Genomic DNA, 15,717 nt, shown 5'->3' on the forward strand with positions numbered 1-15,717 from the left:
CTGAGATATTTGTCTGAAATGCTGCAAAGTCCCTGGCTGAGGCTTTGTGATGAGTTGGTGAGATATCTAGGACTGAGTCATTGGTGTAAGATGCTGCAAAGTCCTGAAATGAAGAATAGTGCTGGGGTGTTTGGGAATCCTTGGTTGAGACATTGTTCTGAGGTACTGGGAGGTCCTGAGCTGGAAGATTATGGTCATGAGCTAAGAAATCATTTTCTGAGACATTGTGATGAAGTGCTAGGAAGTTTTTTGCTGAAACATGCTGAGATGCCTGATGGAAGCTTTGAGTTGAGATGTGTGCTTTAGCGCTGGAAGGTCCTGCTGTGAGAGGTACTCAGGGTCCTGATGGATTTCTTGAGGTAGTAGGAGTGCCTGTGAGGTGTTCAGGGGAGGTGAGTGGAGGTCCTTCTTCTGTGCTGTACCTTTTTGTGGAGGATGGAGGTTCATGCCGGAGATGTTGGCTTGTAATAGTGGAGAGTTATGGTGGTGTGTAGCCACGAGTGATGGGTGGGTAAGAGACTGGAAGACAAACTGGTCAAGCTGATGGGATGGTCCATGTGTTGTACCAGGTAATGTTGACGGGTGTGGGTAGAGCTGCTGAGCTGCTTCAGCCATCACCAACACCATCACCACTACTCCAGCAACCATTAGCACCTGCAGGGTGAAATTAGAGAGTGAGAATGGAAAGGAAAGATAAAAAGCTGACAGTCTGTCAATAGTGGATCATTTTCAAATACCCTTTTCTTTTCATTTTGGAAAAGTGATCACCCAGCACATAAGTCCGAGTATGTGGCTAGTGAGGAAATGAAAAAGTATATGGGTGTCAAAATTTCAGAAAGAGATAAAATAGAGGAAATTATACAGAGTTGATCAGCTGAAAGTCAAGAAAGTTGATACATACTATGAAAGCAAACCAGGTACATTTGCCAGTAACATTTAAAAAGACATATGAAAGCGAACAGGAATATATATATTTTTTGGAAAAAAGTAAATAACTATTGCAGATTATCCCATGAATATATCAGAATGGAACCGAGTTAAATAATTACAGGAAAAGAATCAGCTAAAAAAGTTACTGATATAAAGATGAAATGTATGAAGTTGAATTTTAAGTATAATTATTATCGTCCTTGTTCACTGAATTTTGTCAACAACAGCATATGTACTCCAAAGTTTGTTTAGGTTACCAGATTGTAATGTTATTATCCAGTAATTTTTAGTAGTAGTAGTAGTAGTAGTAGTAGTAGTAGTAGTAGTAGTAGTAGTAGTAGTAGGATATGATAAATAGAAGATGCAAAGGCAGAGAAGTTCAGTACAGTTAGTCCTAGGTCATTATCTCCATTTCATCAACATCTCTGTCTATCCCATTTTGGATTAAGATGTGTAACCTTGATATGGAAAGACAGTAGACACCTTTTTGGTTCATTAGGTTTTCCTGACATCATACTGGACAAAATGGAATTGTTTGACCACATTGAGAGACTGTTACAACATGAATGGTCAACACTTATGACTAGTTTAGCATCAGTAAGGAAGTGCACCTGTTCCTGCACATAAAGCTATCTCAGTTAGTATCTTGATTAGATGTTTAGCACATTCTTTAACAAACCTGATCTTTAAGGATCTTTTCAGAGGTCAGATCATCATACTTAAGGGTTAAACAGTCATGTGTAAGTGTTGCACCTGCGTAGAAGTTTTCTGACATTTCTCTAGCCGTTCATAAAATGTGTCTTATTCTTTTCTGTGAGCAGAATGTGTGCTTACATTAATGTAATTGATAGTTTATGATGTAAACAAATTCATGATCCAATTAAGGATGAACTTGATATGAAAAACAATATAGGTTTTATATTCATTGTTTTCATTAAGTCTGAAAGGCAGAGGTGTATGATGTCTCTATGGTTGTTTAATTCATTAAAGGATGGGGGTTGTTAGGGAGATAACTGGTTGTGATGAAGTGAGAAGGAGCGTGAAAACGTATTTTGAAGGACTCTCGAATGTGTAGGGTGTTTGGGTCAAGGCATTATGCAAAATGAGAGAGTCATGGGGAGTGATTTCATGAAGAGAGATATGGTGCAAGCCTTTCGTAACATGAAATGTGGCAAGCTAGCTGGAGTGGATGGCATTGCAGTTGAATGTGTTAAGAAAGAGGGTGATTGTGCTGGTAATTGTTTTCATTGTATAGTTAATTGTAAGGTGTCTGAGGATTGGCAGAATGCATGTATAGTGCCAGTGTATAAAGGCATGGGGGATAAAGGTGAGTGTTCAAACTACAGAAGTGTAAGTTTATTGAGGATATACAGTAAGTTATATGGGAGGGTATTAATAGAGATGGTGAAGGAATGTACAGAACATCTGACTGGGGAGGAGCTGTGTGGTTTCAGAAGTGGTAGAGGATGTGTGGATCAGGTCTATGTCTATCTATATCTCTGATGCTTGTTGCAATTGGAACTCCCTCAAAGGAGTGGCCATGGCAATAGAGTCACCATAACTAGTGAACTCCAGTGCTGCTTCTTAGCCTTTAGTGCTTCACCCTTTACAAGCTACTGGCAGAGGGCAACTCTCGTGCAGTTTTTGCTGAGGCTCCTACCTAATGTTCCTACTGACTACTTCTTTCTAATGCTTCCACCAACTACTTCTACCAAAAGTTCCTGCCTAAATGTTCCTACCTACTACTTCTATCTACTCCTCCTACCATTTTGCCAAAAGGCAGGACTATTGCATAGTGCTGACTGCAGGAAAAAACTAGCCATGAAGAATGAACTGTGTGAATTAAGTGTTGTTAAGTGTTACGTATGACAAGGAGAGATTGTACGCTCAAGGACAGAATGCCAGTGATCCTTGTGTTAGTGAGGCAGAAAGAAGACAGCTACCTGGGTTAGAGTAGTGCAGCTTCAGAACTACTCAAGTGCTGGCTCATTAAGCAGATGTCACTAACCCTCCCAATACCCAGACGGGTAATACAAATAATGTATCTCCCTGGCCATTGGCTTTAAAGAATGTATTTGGGAAATAATAAGAGAAACATGGATTTGCATGTGGCATTTATGGATGTGGAGAAAGCATAGGATAGGGTTGATAGAGATGCGTTGTGGAAGGAAAGCTGCTGGAAGCAGTGAGTTTTTATCAAAGGAGTAAGGCATGTGTACTAGTTGGAAGAAAAGAGAGTGAATGGTTCCAAGTGGAGGTTGGTCTGTGACAGTATGTGTGTGATGTCACCATGGTTGTTTAATTTATTTATGGATTGCATGATGAGGGAGGTAAATGCAAGAGTCTTGGAGAGAGGGACGATTATTCATTCTGTTGAGGATGAGGGGGCTTGGGAGAACAGGCAGTTGGTGTTTAATGGTGATATAGCACTGGTGGCATATTCAATTGAGAAACTGCTGAAGCTGATGACTGAGTATGGAAAAGTGTGTAAAAAGAGGAAGTTGAGAGTAAATGTGAATAAAAGCAAGTGTTTAGCAGGGTTGAGGGACAGGTTTGTTGGGGTGTGAGTTTGAATTGAGAAAAATTAGAAGTGAAGTGTTTTAAATACCTGGGAGAGGACATGGCATTGAATGAAACCATGGAAGTGGAAGTGAGTCATAAGATGGGTGAGGGGGCGAAGTTTCTGCAAGCATTGAAAGATGTGTGGAAAGAGAGATTGTTATCTTAGAGGGCAGAAATGGGTGTTTGGAGGCATAGTAGTCCCAACGACATTATATGGTTGCAAGGCATAGATAAAGCTGTGCAGAGGTAGTTGGTTGTGTTGGAAGTGAAATGTTTTTAGGACTATACATGGTGTGGGGTAGTTTGACCGTAAATAATGAAGGGTTAAAGAGAGGTGTGGTAATAAAAAGACTGTGGTTGAGGGTGCTAAAGAGGGTGTTCTGATGTGATGAAAGGGTTTCAAAGAGGATGTATGTGTCAGAAGTTCAAGATGGAAAGATAAAGTGAAAAAGATTTTGAGTGATTGAGACATAAACGTGGAGGATGAAAGGGCATCAGATAGAGGGAATTAGAACATTGTGGTATACTGGGGTGGATGTACTCTCAGTGGACTGAACCAGGGTATGTGAATCGTCCCGGGTAAACCACGGAAAGGCTAGTGGGGCCTGGTTGTGGATAGGGAGCTGTGGTTTGGTGCATTGCACACGACAGAGAAATGATGTGAGCAGATGCGGCTATCTTCATCTGTTCCAAGAGCTACCTTGCTAATGCAGGAAACTATGATCATTAATGGGGAATATATATTTATTTATTTATTTATTTATTTTGCTTTGTCGCTGTCTCCTGCGTTAGCGAGGTAGCGCAAGGAAACAGACGAAAGAATGGCCCAACCCACCCACATACACATGTATATACATACACGTCCACACACGCAAATATACATACCTATACATCTCAACGTACACATATATATACACACAGAGATATATACATATGTACACATGTACATAATTCATAGTCTGCCTCTATTTATTCCCATCGCCACCTCGCCACACATGGAATAACAACCCCCTTCCCCCTCATGTGTGTGAGGTATTTATATATATATATTTATATATAAGTGATTGTTCTCAGTGAATGTAGGTTTGCGGCAGGGGTGTGTGATGTCTCCATGATTGTTTAATTTGTTTATGGATGGGGTTGTTAGGGAGGTGAATGCAAGAGTTTTGGAAAGAGGGGCAAGTATGAAGTCTGTTGTGGATGAGAGAGCTTGGGAAGTGAGTCAGTTGTTGTTCGCTGATGATACAGCGCTGGTGGCTGATTCATGTGAGAAACTGCAGAAGCTGGTGACTGAGTTTGGTAAAGTGTGTAAAAGAAGAAAGTTAAGAGTAAATGTGAATAAGAGCAAGGTTATTAGGTACAGTAGGGTTGAGGGTCAAGTCAATTGGGAGGTAAGTTTGAATGGAGAAAAACTGGAGGAAGTAAAGTGTTTTAGATATCTGGGAGTGGATCTGTCAGCGGATGGAACCATGGAAGCGGAAGTGGATCATAGGGTGGGGGAGGGGGCGAAAATCCTGGGAGCCTTGAAAAATGTGTGGAAGTCGAGAACATTATCTCGGAAAGCAAAAATGGGTATGTTTGAAGGAATAGTGGTTCCAACAATGTTGTATGGTTGCGAGGCGTGGGCTAGGGATAGAGTTGTGCGCAGGAGGGTGGATGTGCTGGAAATGAGATGTTTGAGGACAATGTGTGGTGTGAGGTGGTTTGATCGAGTAAGTAACGTAAGGGTAAGAGAGATGTGTGGAAATAAAAAGAGCGTGGTTGAGAGAGCAGAAGAGGGTGTTTTGAAATGGTTTGGGCACATGGAGAGAATGAGTGAGGAAAGATTTACCAAGAGGATATATGTGTCGGAGGTGGAGGGAACGAGGAGAAGTGGGAGACCAAACTGGAGGTGGAAAGATGGAGTGAAAAAGATTTTGTGTGATCGGGGCCTGAACATGCAGGAGAGTGAAAGGAGGGCAAGGAATAGAGTGAATTGGAGCGATGTGGTATACCGGGGTTGACGTGCTGTCAGTGGCTTGAATCAGGGCATGTGAAGCGTCTGGGGTAAACCATGGAAAGCTGTGTAGGTATGTATATTTGCGTGTGTGGACGTGTATGTATATACATGTGTATGGGGGTGGGTTGGGCCATTTCTTTCGTCTGTTTCCTTGCGCTACCTCGCAAACGCGGGAGACTGACAAAGCAAAAAAAAAAAAAAAAATTATATATAAATAAATATATTTCTTTCTTTTCTTTCTTTTAAACTATTCGCCATTTCCCGCGTTAGCGAGGTAGCGTTAGGAACAGAGGACTGGGCCTTTTTTGGAATATCCTCACCTGGCCCTGAACAGAAATATATTTATATATTTATATATAAATATATTTATATATTTATTGTATGTAATTGCAGTCTCCCACATCAGCAAGGTAGCGCAAGGAACAAGACGAAAGAATGGACCAACCCTCCCACATACACATGTATATACATAAACGCCCACACACGCACATATACATACCTATAGATTTCATCATATACATACATATACATACACACACATATACATATATACACATGTACATTTTCATAATTGCTGTCTTCATCCATTTCCATCGCCACCCCGCTACACATGAAATAGCACCCCCACCCCTGCGAGGTAGCGCTAGGCAAAGAAACAGGGCCACATTCGTTCACACTCAGTCTCTAGCTGCCATGTATAATGCACCGAAACCACTGCTCCCTTTCCACATCCAGGCCCCACAAAACTTTCCGTGGTTTACCCCAGACGCTTTACATGCCCTGGTTCAATCCATTGGCAGCACGTCGACCCCGGTATATCACATCGTTACAATTCTTTCTATTCCTTGCACATCTTTCACCCTCGTGTATGTTCAGGCCCCGATCACTCAAAAATCTTTTTTCACTCCATCCTTCCACCTCCAATTTGGTCCCCCGCTTCTCGTTCCCTCTACCTTGACACATACATCCTCTTTGTCAATCTTTCCTCACTCATTCTCTTCATGTGGCCAAAGTATTTCAACACAACCTCTTCTGCTCTCTCAACCACACTTTTTATTACCACACATCTCTCTTACCCTTTCATTACTTACTCGATCAAACCACCTCACACCACATATCCTCAAACATTTTACCCTCCTCCACCAAACCCTTTTGCCCTTCAAGATAATGCTCTCGCCTTACACACACACACACACACATATATATATATATATATATATATATATATATATATATATATATATATATATATATATATGTAGAGAGAGAGAGAGAGAGAGAGAGAGAGAGAGAGAGATTGGCAGAAGTAACTTGTGTAAGGAACTAGACTAAAAGGGCACTCCTGCACATACCACGTATAATTGACGAGATCAATGTATTAGGGTGCTGAGTGTTAAAAGAACGCTAGGTGCCAAAAATGCAGACACAAATAGCAATCTGACACCTTATGACGACAACCAACACGGCATTTTAAGATCGAGAACAGTAAGAGCTTTGAACGACTAGCCTACGGGCTGTGGGTGGAAGGAATATCCTCGCCCGGGGTTAGTGAACATCTGGCTCCCGTCCACTGCCACCTGCCATCACAACACACTTTCTCCCTCAATTGGTACCACTTACTGTGTAGTATGTTATTAATACGTGATGTTGCTTAGTACCTCGTACTTTACGTCCAAACTTTTGTAATTGTGGCTTTTTTACTTTTTGCTTATATTTAGTACCTCAATAATATATATATTTTTATTACCTTTAAACTGCATGAACGCGTGTAATAAACGTTGATTTCTGTACCAACTTATGATCAGTATAATTATTAAGCTGACTTCATTTAATGTCAATTTAATATTTTCTCATTTTCATTTATCTTAGACATTATGAATGCGTAAAACATTACATAGAAATTTACGCTAGACAAACTTTACTCTGCACATGAGTGGTTTGAAGTAACGCCTTCAAACTTTGCAGGCTTCATTTGTTTGTGGAAATATGGTTACTGCAACTTGTGCGTTCTGATTTGTTTCCAAAATAATTGATCCTGAGCACTGTTCAGAATTTTTAGCATCACTGCAGCCAAAGAAACGGTAGAATCATTGGACAGCGTCGGTACTTATCCATCAAAATACAGAAGACGGTGTTCTTAGTTCTTTGTTCTTTAAATGGGTCGAGGGCTTTGGCTTAATGGATTACATTGTCGTACTGATTTGAATGACCCAGAGAGGCGGTACGGATTAGGTAAAGTTCATCGGTTCAGCTAACCCCATATATTCCAAGTGCTTCAAAACCCTCCTTCGCTTTTTTTTAAGTTACAACCAACGAGGTGCATTGCTATACGTCTATTTTCGTGATGTAGAAAAGGGAAAAATATACGAGCAGTAGCGAATCCCGCTGGGCTTTTAAATTTCTTGGTTATCAAAAAAGAAAATGTTTTCTGAACGGAAGAATATATAACTAATTATTGCGATGACTGCAACGATTTTTCCTCTGTAGGATAGAGCGATTGATCCCCAAGTTGCGCGAGGAAGGTAGGTAATTACCCATCACCGTGTTCTAGGAGTACGGGTGGATTTTCGGGTAGATGATGTGTGCACTGAGGGTAGTGTGTCTAGTGTGTGTGTGTGTGTGTGGCAGGCGAAGTGCTGGGAGAGCTAGCGGGAGAGTGGTCAGGTAGTAGCCATAGCTTCTTTGCTACATCACCAAAAGAAAGTTCACCGGAGGTGCACCAGTCACTGTTGTTTACCTTTTCGCTCTGTTTACCTGACTCATCTCCGGCTTTCTATTGGTATCACCGAGGGAGGTAAAGGCGGAAGGAAATACACAGAAATAACACAATACCGTCCTGAGTCTCTCTCTCTCTCTCTCTCTCTCTCTCTCTCTCTCTCTCTCTCTCTCTCTCTCTCTCTCTCTCTCCAAGGAGCGTATGGTATTTTCTCTTCATTTACGTGTGCATGACCTAATATGCCATCAACCAAAATGCAGGAAAGTTCGTTATTGTCGTATTCGAGTGCCCTTAAGTTTCTGACGCGAGATTTTAATCGCGTTATCAGGATTTTGTCATACAGTAGATGACAATATAGAATGTGACGAGAAACCTACGAATTATAAGGAAACTGCCGATGATAAATCATATCTCTAAAGTGACAGATGCTCTGGTAGGTGTAGTTGCAAACTCTTTTCAAAGCTTAAATGATTTTTAAGGAATTTAGCAGCAGTGTTGTGTTGGGTATCAGCTCGCACTCTTAATACATAGATTAGCGGACAACATTTTTAGGTACTAAAGTGTGTGTGTGTGTGTGTGTATGTGTGTGTGTGTGTGTCAGAGGTGGAGGGAACGAGGAGTGGGAGACCAAACTGGAGGTGGAAGGATGGAGTGAAAAAGATTTTGAGCGATCGGGCCTGAACATACAGGAGGGTGAAAGACGTGCAAGTAATAGAATGAATTGGAACGATGTGGTATACCGGGGTCAACGTGCTGTCAATGGATTGAACCAGGGCATGTGAAGCGTTTGGGGTAAATCATGGATGTGGAAAGGGAGCTGTGGTTTCGGTGCATTACACATGACAGTTAGAGACTGTGAACGAATGTGGCCCTCTTGTCTTTTCTTAGCGCTACCTCGCGGGGTTAGAGGGGATGCTATTTCATGTGGCGACGGGAATGAATAAAGGCAGCAAGTATACATATGTACATGTGTATATATGTATATGTATCTGTGTATGTATATGTATGTATACGTTGAAATGTATAGTTATGTATATGACCGTGTGTGGGCGTGTATGTGGGTGGGTTGGGCCATTCTTTCGTCTGTTTCCTTGCGCTACCTCGCTAACGCGGGAGACAGCGACAAAGCATAATCAATAAATGAAATAAATTATATATATATATATATATATATATATATATATATATATATATATATATATATATATATATATATATATGCTTATGTAATGATTTATTTAGATGAATGAGAAAACGTAAGGAATGAGAGACTGCATATTAAAGAGGACATTAACGTGGTTGACAGCTGTACATAATATCAGGGAAATATAATTCATGATAGGAATATACATACATTTACGGTAGGGAAATATAATTCATGATAGGAATATACATACATTTACGGTTACAAGAGACTTCGAGGAAGAAAAGGTCTAGTTATGGAGGCAAGCAGGGGGAACGGTAGTGCCAGCGGCTATCCTGTAAGACATGTAGAATTCGGAGCAACGTTGGATGGTAACACTCTTCATAATTACAGTCTGGAGGACCAAAGACACACCAACACTGGTCGCTACAATTTATATTGCCACAACCCTCGACACTTTCTAACTCCACAAAGGGTCACATTCGAGTGTTGTTGTATATACCTGGCGGCTATAAGCAGCCCACAGAGTGCGTATGCGCCGGTCTGGCGTCCACTGGCGTGTTCTTAGTTCTCAAACCTGTACTGGATCCGCTAGTCATATTCGTTTATGTCTGGTTATGACTTGTGTTGCCAAGAGTGCTCTTAGGACTTCTGATTAGGTTCGTTCCAAAGTGGTCTTCCTTACATTTACTTTCCAAGTCTTGCATCACTAGTGTTAGCACCCGAGCATCACTTGAAAGGGTGTTGTCAACATCTCTTACAAATTTCGATGTTCCCGGGAAGTATCAGTACTTCTTACTAAATCTGGTGTCCGTCCGCTCTGATACATACCTAGAGGTATATTTTGCAGCTGCTGATGGATGTTATATTTTAGGGGAGTTCTTTGCATCTTAAAATGATTCTGTGACCTCAGACGACAGTCTTTGCCTCTCCAAATAAATCTTGCACTCCTAAATAAATCTAGAGTTCCTAAGGATATTCCTGGCACTTATATGTCAGTCTGGCTATTGCAGATGTTGCAGAAATTACACGAATGTTGATTACGTTTTAGTGGAGAATTAAAAAAAAGTTGCAATGTATTGTTATTGCTAGAAGTGATTTGGTTGGCTGTTACCTACATATCACGGAGTAACAAATATTTCAAATGTTTTCCCTATGTGAATGAGATATTTGAAGTTTCAAAAAATAACTGGAGCTACAACTACTATTGCTACAACTTAATATTTTCTTACTTCCTGGTAATTATCTTTGCAGCTACTTTTGCTACTACTTGTCCTTTCTTCTTTTATCCTGTTGCTACTGGATAAACGAAGCTGTGGTTTCGGTGCATTACACATGACAGCTAGAGACTGAGTGTGAACGAATGTGCCCCCCCCCCCCCTTTTTTTTTTTTTCCTGGAACTACCTCGCTGAAGCAGGGGGTAGCGATACTGTTTCCTGTGGGACGGAATAACGACGTGAATAGATGAAAGCAAGTATGAATATGTACATGTGTATATATGTAATATATGTATATACTGATGTGTTTATGTGCGTGTATGGGCGTTTATGTATATATATATATATATATATATATATATATATATATATATATATATATATATATATATATATATTTATATACTTATATATGTGTGTGTGTGTGTGTGTATGCGTAAATGAGTGGATGGGCCATTCTTCGTCTATTTCCCGGCGCTACCTCGCTTACGCGGGAAACGGCGATCAATTATAATGACAACAATGATACGAAGATAATAATTAGATATATAAAGCACTAAATCACTAGCATCAGAAATGAAAATACCGACTGCCCCCCCCCCCCAAAAAAAAAAAAAAGTGTAATCGAAAGCTAAGTCAAGTTGTACTCTCATCAGGTTGTGGAGCCCAAGGCCAGAGAAAGGCTCGGAATTTGTGGCGGTGGTGGTGTGGTGCAGCCTGTTGCCGTGACTGCTGGGGTTGATGCTCTCCCGACGGAAGTTATGTACTGGGAGGAGGCTGTTGTAGCTCCTTTGAAAGCAAGAGGAAGGTTGTAGCCTTTCCTTGGCCTTAAGCTCAACAATATAAACAAGAGGGAGAGTTGTTGCTCCACTAAAAGCAAGAAGGAGGATTGTGATCCAGAAGCAAGAGGTGAGATTGTAGCCCCATTACAAGGAAGAGGGAGGATTGTAACCTAGGTAGAAGCAAAGGGAAGGGGTTGTAGCTATAGTAGAAAGAAAGAAGGGTTGTAGCCATAGTATAAGCAAAAGGGAGGGCTGTAGCCATTGTAGAAGCAAGGAAGTTGTAGCGTTGGTAACAGCCAGTTTGTTTAAAGATTATGAAGGAATGAGGTTGTGGTTTTGTTGATGGCAAGTTTTGGGTCAGCTTGATGAAGGGTTGTAAATGTGTCTGCGATGAGGAGGGTGGGTTGTACACCAGTTAAGGAGAGGTTGAATGCGTCAGGAGGGCAGGTTGTGAACCAGTATTGGACAACTTCGTGCACGAACACAGAATCTAAAAGGTTCGTATGGTACCCCGGAAGGGATTCAGTGCCATGAATAAGTGTCCTGGAGTATTAGCACGGCAGGAATACAACGTGAGAATCTCTTAGATGGCAATACATGTATGACTAAAATGCATACCCAACATATCCATTAGAAATGTCATCGTATTTTGCTAATGTAGCAACGTAAACATTGTCAATGCTCGTTTTTTTTTTTTTTTTTGTCGAAATTGAAGTCTGGCGTCTCGGTTCACATCGAATATTCTTTGCAATCCGATGTATTGACCAGATACGGGGATACTGATGAATATTAGTTTCTTTAGCACAATGGTGCAAGCCTTGGGCCTGGTGGACTGGCCTTTGACCTTATCTCCAGGTTTGCCTAGTTGTGTGCAAGGGTGGTACCGTCGTGCTCAAGGGATTAACCAGATATTACAGAAATTGTATACTCACACGCATAGCGATCCTGGGACACGAGCTTGCCCAATGGGATGTGCCTCTCGTCACTTCAATGGGAGTCCACATATTATAACCAGATCCACTTGATGTATAACTCGCTCTCCGGTAATCGAAATGTCTTCAAGCGATCTTAGTCAGTTTATTACTTATTCCTTGGAACATTGCCATTACCGGTATACCTCTGCTCCTCGGAACATGTAATCTTGGACTAATGCAGTCCGTCACTATATTATTAACACATTAATTGTGCTCCTCCACGTTGTTCGAGTTCAGAGCAGGGAACGTTCAGGTAGGATGTGCACGCTGGGACCGCTGGTCGTCGTATGTATCTGCGAGCGCCATCCCGCGCGCATCGGCGGTTATTAATGTGTACTGCGGGAAGAGCTTTACGCTCATTTTGCCCCGCCTCTTAACATTGTGTTTATATTACATGTCGTCACTCGTATGTATGTATGCACACACATACGCACTCAATCCTAAGCCAGTTACCCATATATCGACTATCCTTGAGGGGAGAACGAACACCTGGGTTGGGTGTAGGCTGACTGCCGCGCCCAGAATTCGAACCCAGGCGACCCGGGTCGGCTGACCTCGGACTGGTTTTGGAGACTCTAGTCAGTACTATTAACCAGTGCACTACGGAAGCCCGCGTGTGCGTGTTTTTGCTTCCTGGCAAGCCGAGTAGGGGATGATGGGGGTTCGTATGAAACAAAGCCAAGAAACGCTGTTTTGGTCAGGCATCTGCGTAACTACCCATTTGTTCTGTACGGAGGATAAGTCTACACTCGTGGGGCCCCATCTCTAGAATATTCATTCTCCACTAGCTGTCATACAGCCTCTCAAATTTGAGTAAGCTGTCTGCATTAATCATGTCTTCTCATTCTATTCCTTTCATCCAGTTGAGGGAATAATTGGTGTACATGGGGTGTTCAGTGTTGTAAATGGAAATGGTGAAGAGCTTGTAGATTTATGTGCTGAAAAAGGACTGGTGATTGGGAATACCTGGTTTAAAAAGAGAAATATATGTAAGTATACGTATGTGAGTAGGAGAGATGGCCAGAGAGTGTTATTGGATTATGTGTCAATTGATAGGCGTGCAAAAGAGAGACTTTTGGATGTTAATGTGCTGAGAGGTGCAACTGGAGGGATGTCTGATCATTATCTTGTGGAGGCGAAGGTGAAGATTTGTAGAGGTTTTCAGAAAAGAAGAGAGAATGTTGTGGTGAAAAGAGTGGTGAGAGTAAGTGAGCTTGGGAAGGGGACTTGTGTGAGGAAGTACCAGGGGAGACTGAGTACGGAATGGAAAAAGGACGTAAGGGGAGTGGGGGAGGAAGGGGATGTATTTAGGGAAGCAGTGATGGCTTGCGCAAAAGATGCTTGTGGCATGAGTAGCGTGGGAGGTGGGCATCTTAGAAAGGGTAGTGAATGGTGGGATGAAGAAGTAAAATTATTAGTGAAAGAGAAGAGAGAGGCATTTGGATGATTTTTGCAGGGAAATAATCCAAATGATTGGGAGATGTATAAAAGAAAGAGGCAAGAGGTCAAGAGAGGTGCAAGGGGTGAAAAAGAGGGCAAATGAGAGTTGGGATGAGAGAGTATCATTAAATTTTAGGGAGAATAAAAACATGTTATGGAAGGAGGTAAATAAAGTGCGTAAGACAAGGGTACAAATGGGAACTTCAGTGAAGGGGCTAGTGGGGAGGTAATAACAAGTAGTGGTGATGTGAGGAGACGGAGTGAGTATTTTGAAGGTTTGTTGAATGTTCTTAATGATAGAGTGGCAGATATAGGGTGTTTTGGTCGAGGTGGTGTGCAAAGTGAGAGGGTTAGGGAGAATGATTTGGTAAACAGAGAAGAGGTAGTAAAAGCTTTGCGGAAGATGAAAGCCGGCAAGGCAGCGGGTTTGGATGATATTGTAGTAGACTTTATTAAAAAAGGGAGTGACTGTATTGTTGACTGGTTGGTAAGGTTATTTGATGTATATATTACTTATAGTGAGGTGCCTGAGGATTGTCGGAATGCTTGCATAGTGCCATTGTACAAAGGCAAAGGGGATAAAAGTGAGTGCTCAAATTACAGAGGTATAAGTTCGTTGAGTATTCCTGGGAAATTATATGGGAGGGTATTGATTGAGAGGGTGAGGCATGTACAGAGCATCAGATTGGGGAAGAGCAGTGTGGTTTCAGAAGTGGTAGAGGATGTGTGGATCAGGTGTTTGCTTTGAAGAATGTATGTGAGAAATACTTAGAAAAGCAAATGGATTTGTATGTGGCATTTATGGATCTGGAGAAGGCATATGATAGAGTTGATAGAGATGCTCTGTGGAAGGTATTAAGAATATGTGTGGGAGGCAAGTTGTTAGAAGCAGTGAAAAGTTTTTATCAAGGATGTAAGGCATATGTACATGTAGGAAGAGAGGAAAGTGATTGGTTCTCAGTGAATGTAGGTTTGCGGCAGGGGTGTTTGATGTCTCCATGGTTGTTTAATTTGTTTATGGATGGGGTTGTTAGGGAGGTGAATGCAAGAGTTTTGGAAAGAGGGACAAGTATGCAATCTGTTGAGGATGAGAGAGCTTGGGAAGTGAGTCAGTTGTTGTTCGCTGATGATACAGCACTGGTGGCTGATTCATGTGAGAAACTGCAGCAGCTAGTGACTGAGTTTGGTAAAGTGTGTGAGAGAAGAAAGCTGAGAGTAAATGTGAATAAGAGCAAGGTTATTAGGTACAGTAGGGTTAAGGGACAAGTCAATTGGGAGGTATGTTTGAATGGAGAAAAACTGGAGGAAGTGAAGTGTTTTAGATATCTGGGGTGGATTTGGCAGCAGATGGAACCATGGAAGCGAAAGTGAATCATAGGGTGGGGGAGGGGACGAAAATTCTGGGAGCATTGAAGAATGTATGGAAGTCGAGAACATTATCTTGGAAAGCAAAAATGGGTATGTTTGAAGGAATAGTGGTTCCAACAATGTTATATAGTTGTGAGGTGTGGGCTATAGATAGAGTTGTGTGGAGGAGGGTGAATGTGCTGGAAATGAGATGTTTCAGGACAATATGTAGTGTGAGGTGGTTTGACTGAGCAAGTAATAATAGGGTAAGAGAGATGTGTGGTAATAAAATGAGTGTGGTTGGGAGAGCAGAAGAGGTTGCTTTGAAATGGTTTGGTCTCATGGAGAGAATGAGTGAGGAAAGATAGACCAAGAGGATATATGTGTCAGAGGTGGAGGGAACGAGGAGAAGTGGGAGACCAAATTGGAGGTGGACGAATGGAGTGAAAAAGATTTTGAGTGATCGGGGCCTGAACATGCAGGAGGGTGAAAGGCATGCAAGGAATAGAGTGAATTGGAACGATATGGTATACCGGGGTCGACGTGCTGTCAATGGATTGAACCAGGGCATGTGAAGCATCTGGGGTAAACCATGGAAAGTTCTG

The 15,717-nt window shown here is 41.7% G+C and overlaps 1 protein-coding gene across 2 annotated transcripts in view; it reads left to right on the forward strand.

Annotated features, from left to right (window-relative positions):
* LOC139758300 (uncharacterized) overlaps positions 1 to 15,717 on the forward strand; it is a 56,360-nt gene that overhangs the window by 24,900 nt on the left and 15,743 nt on the right. Inside the window, exon 8 of one of the 2 annotated variants that reach the window (XR_011714794.1) lies at positions 11,226 to 11,478. The exons of the other annotated variant lie outside the window; for it this stretch is intronic. The gene's annotated coding sequence lies outside the window, so the exon portion shown is untranslated. The remainder of the gene's footprint in view (positions 1 to 11,225; positions 11,479 to 15,717) is intronic. 2 annotated transcript variants of the gene reach the window in all.

This window comes from Panulirus ornatus, chromosome 30, assembly GCF_036320965.1.
Source record: "Panulirus ornatus isolate Po-2019 chromosome 30, ASM3632096v1, whole genome shotgun sequence".
NCBI classification, from domain to species: domain Eukaryota; kingdom Metazoa; phylum Arthropoda; class Malacostraca; order Decapoda; family Palinuridae; genus Panulirus; species Panulirus ornatus.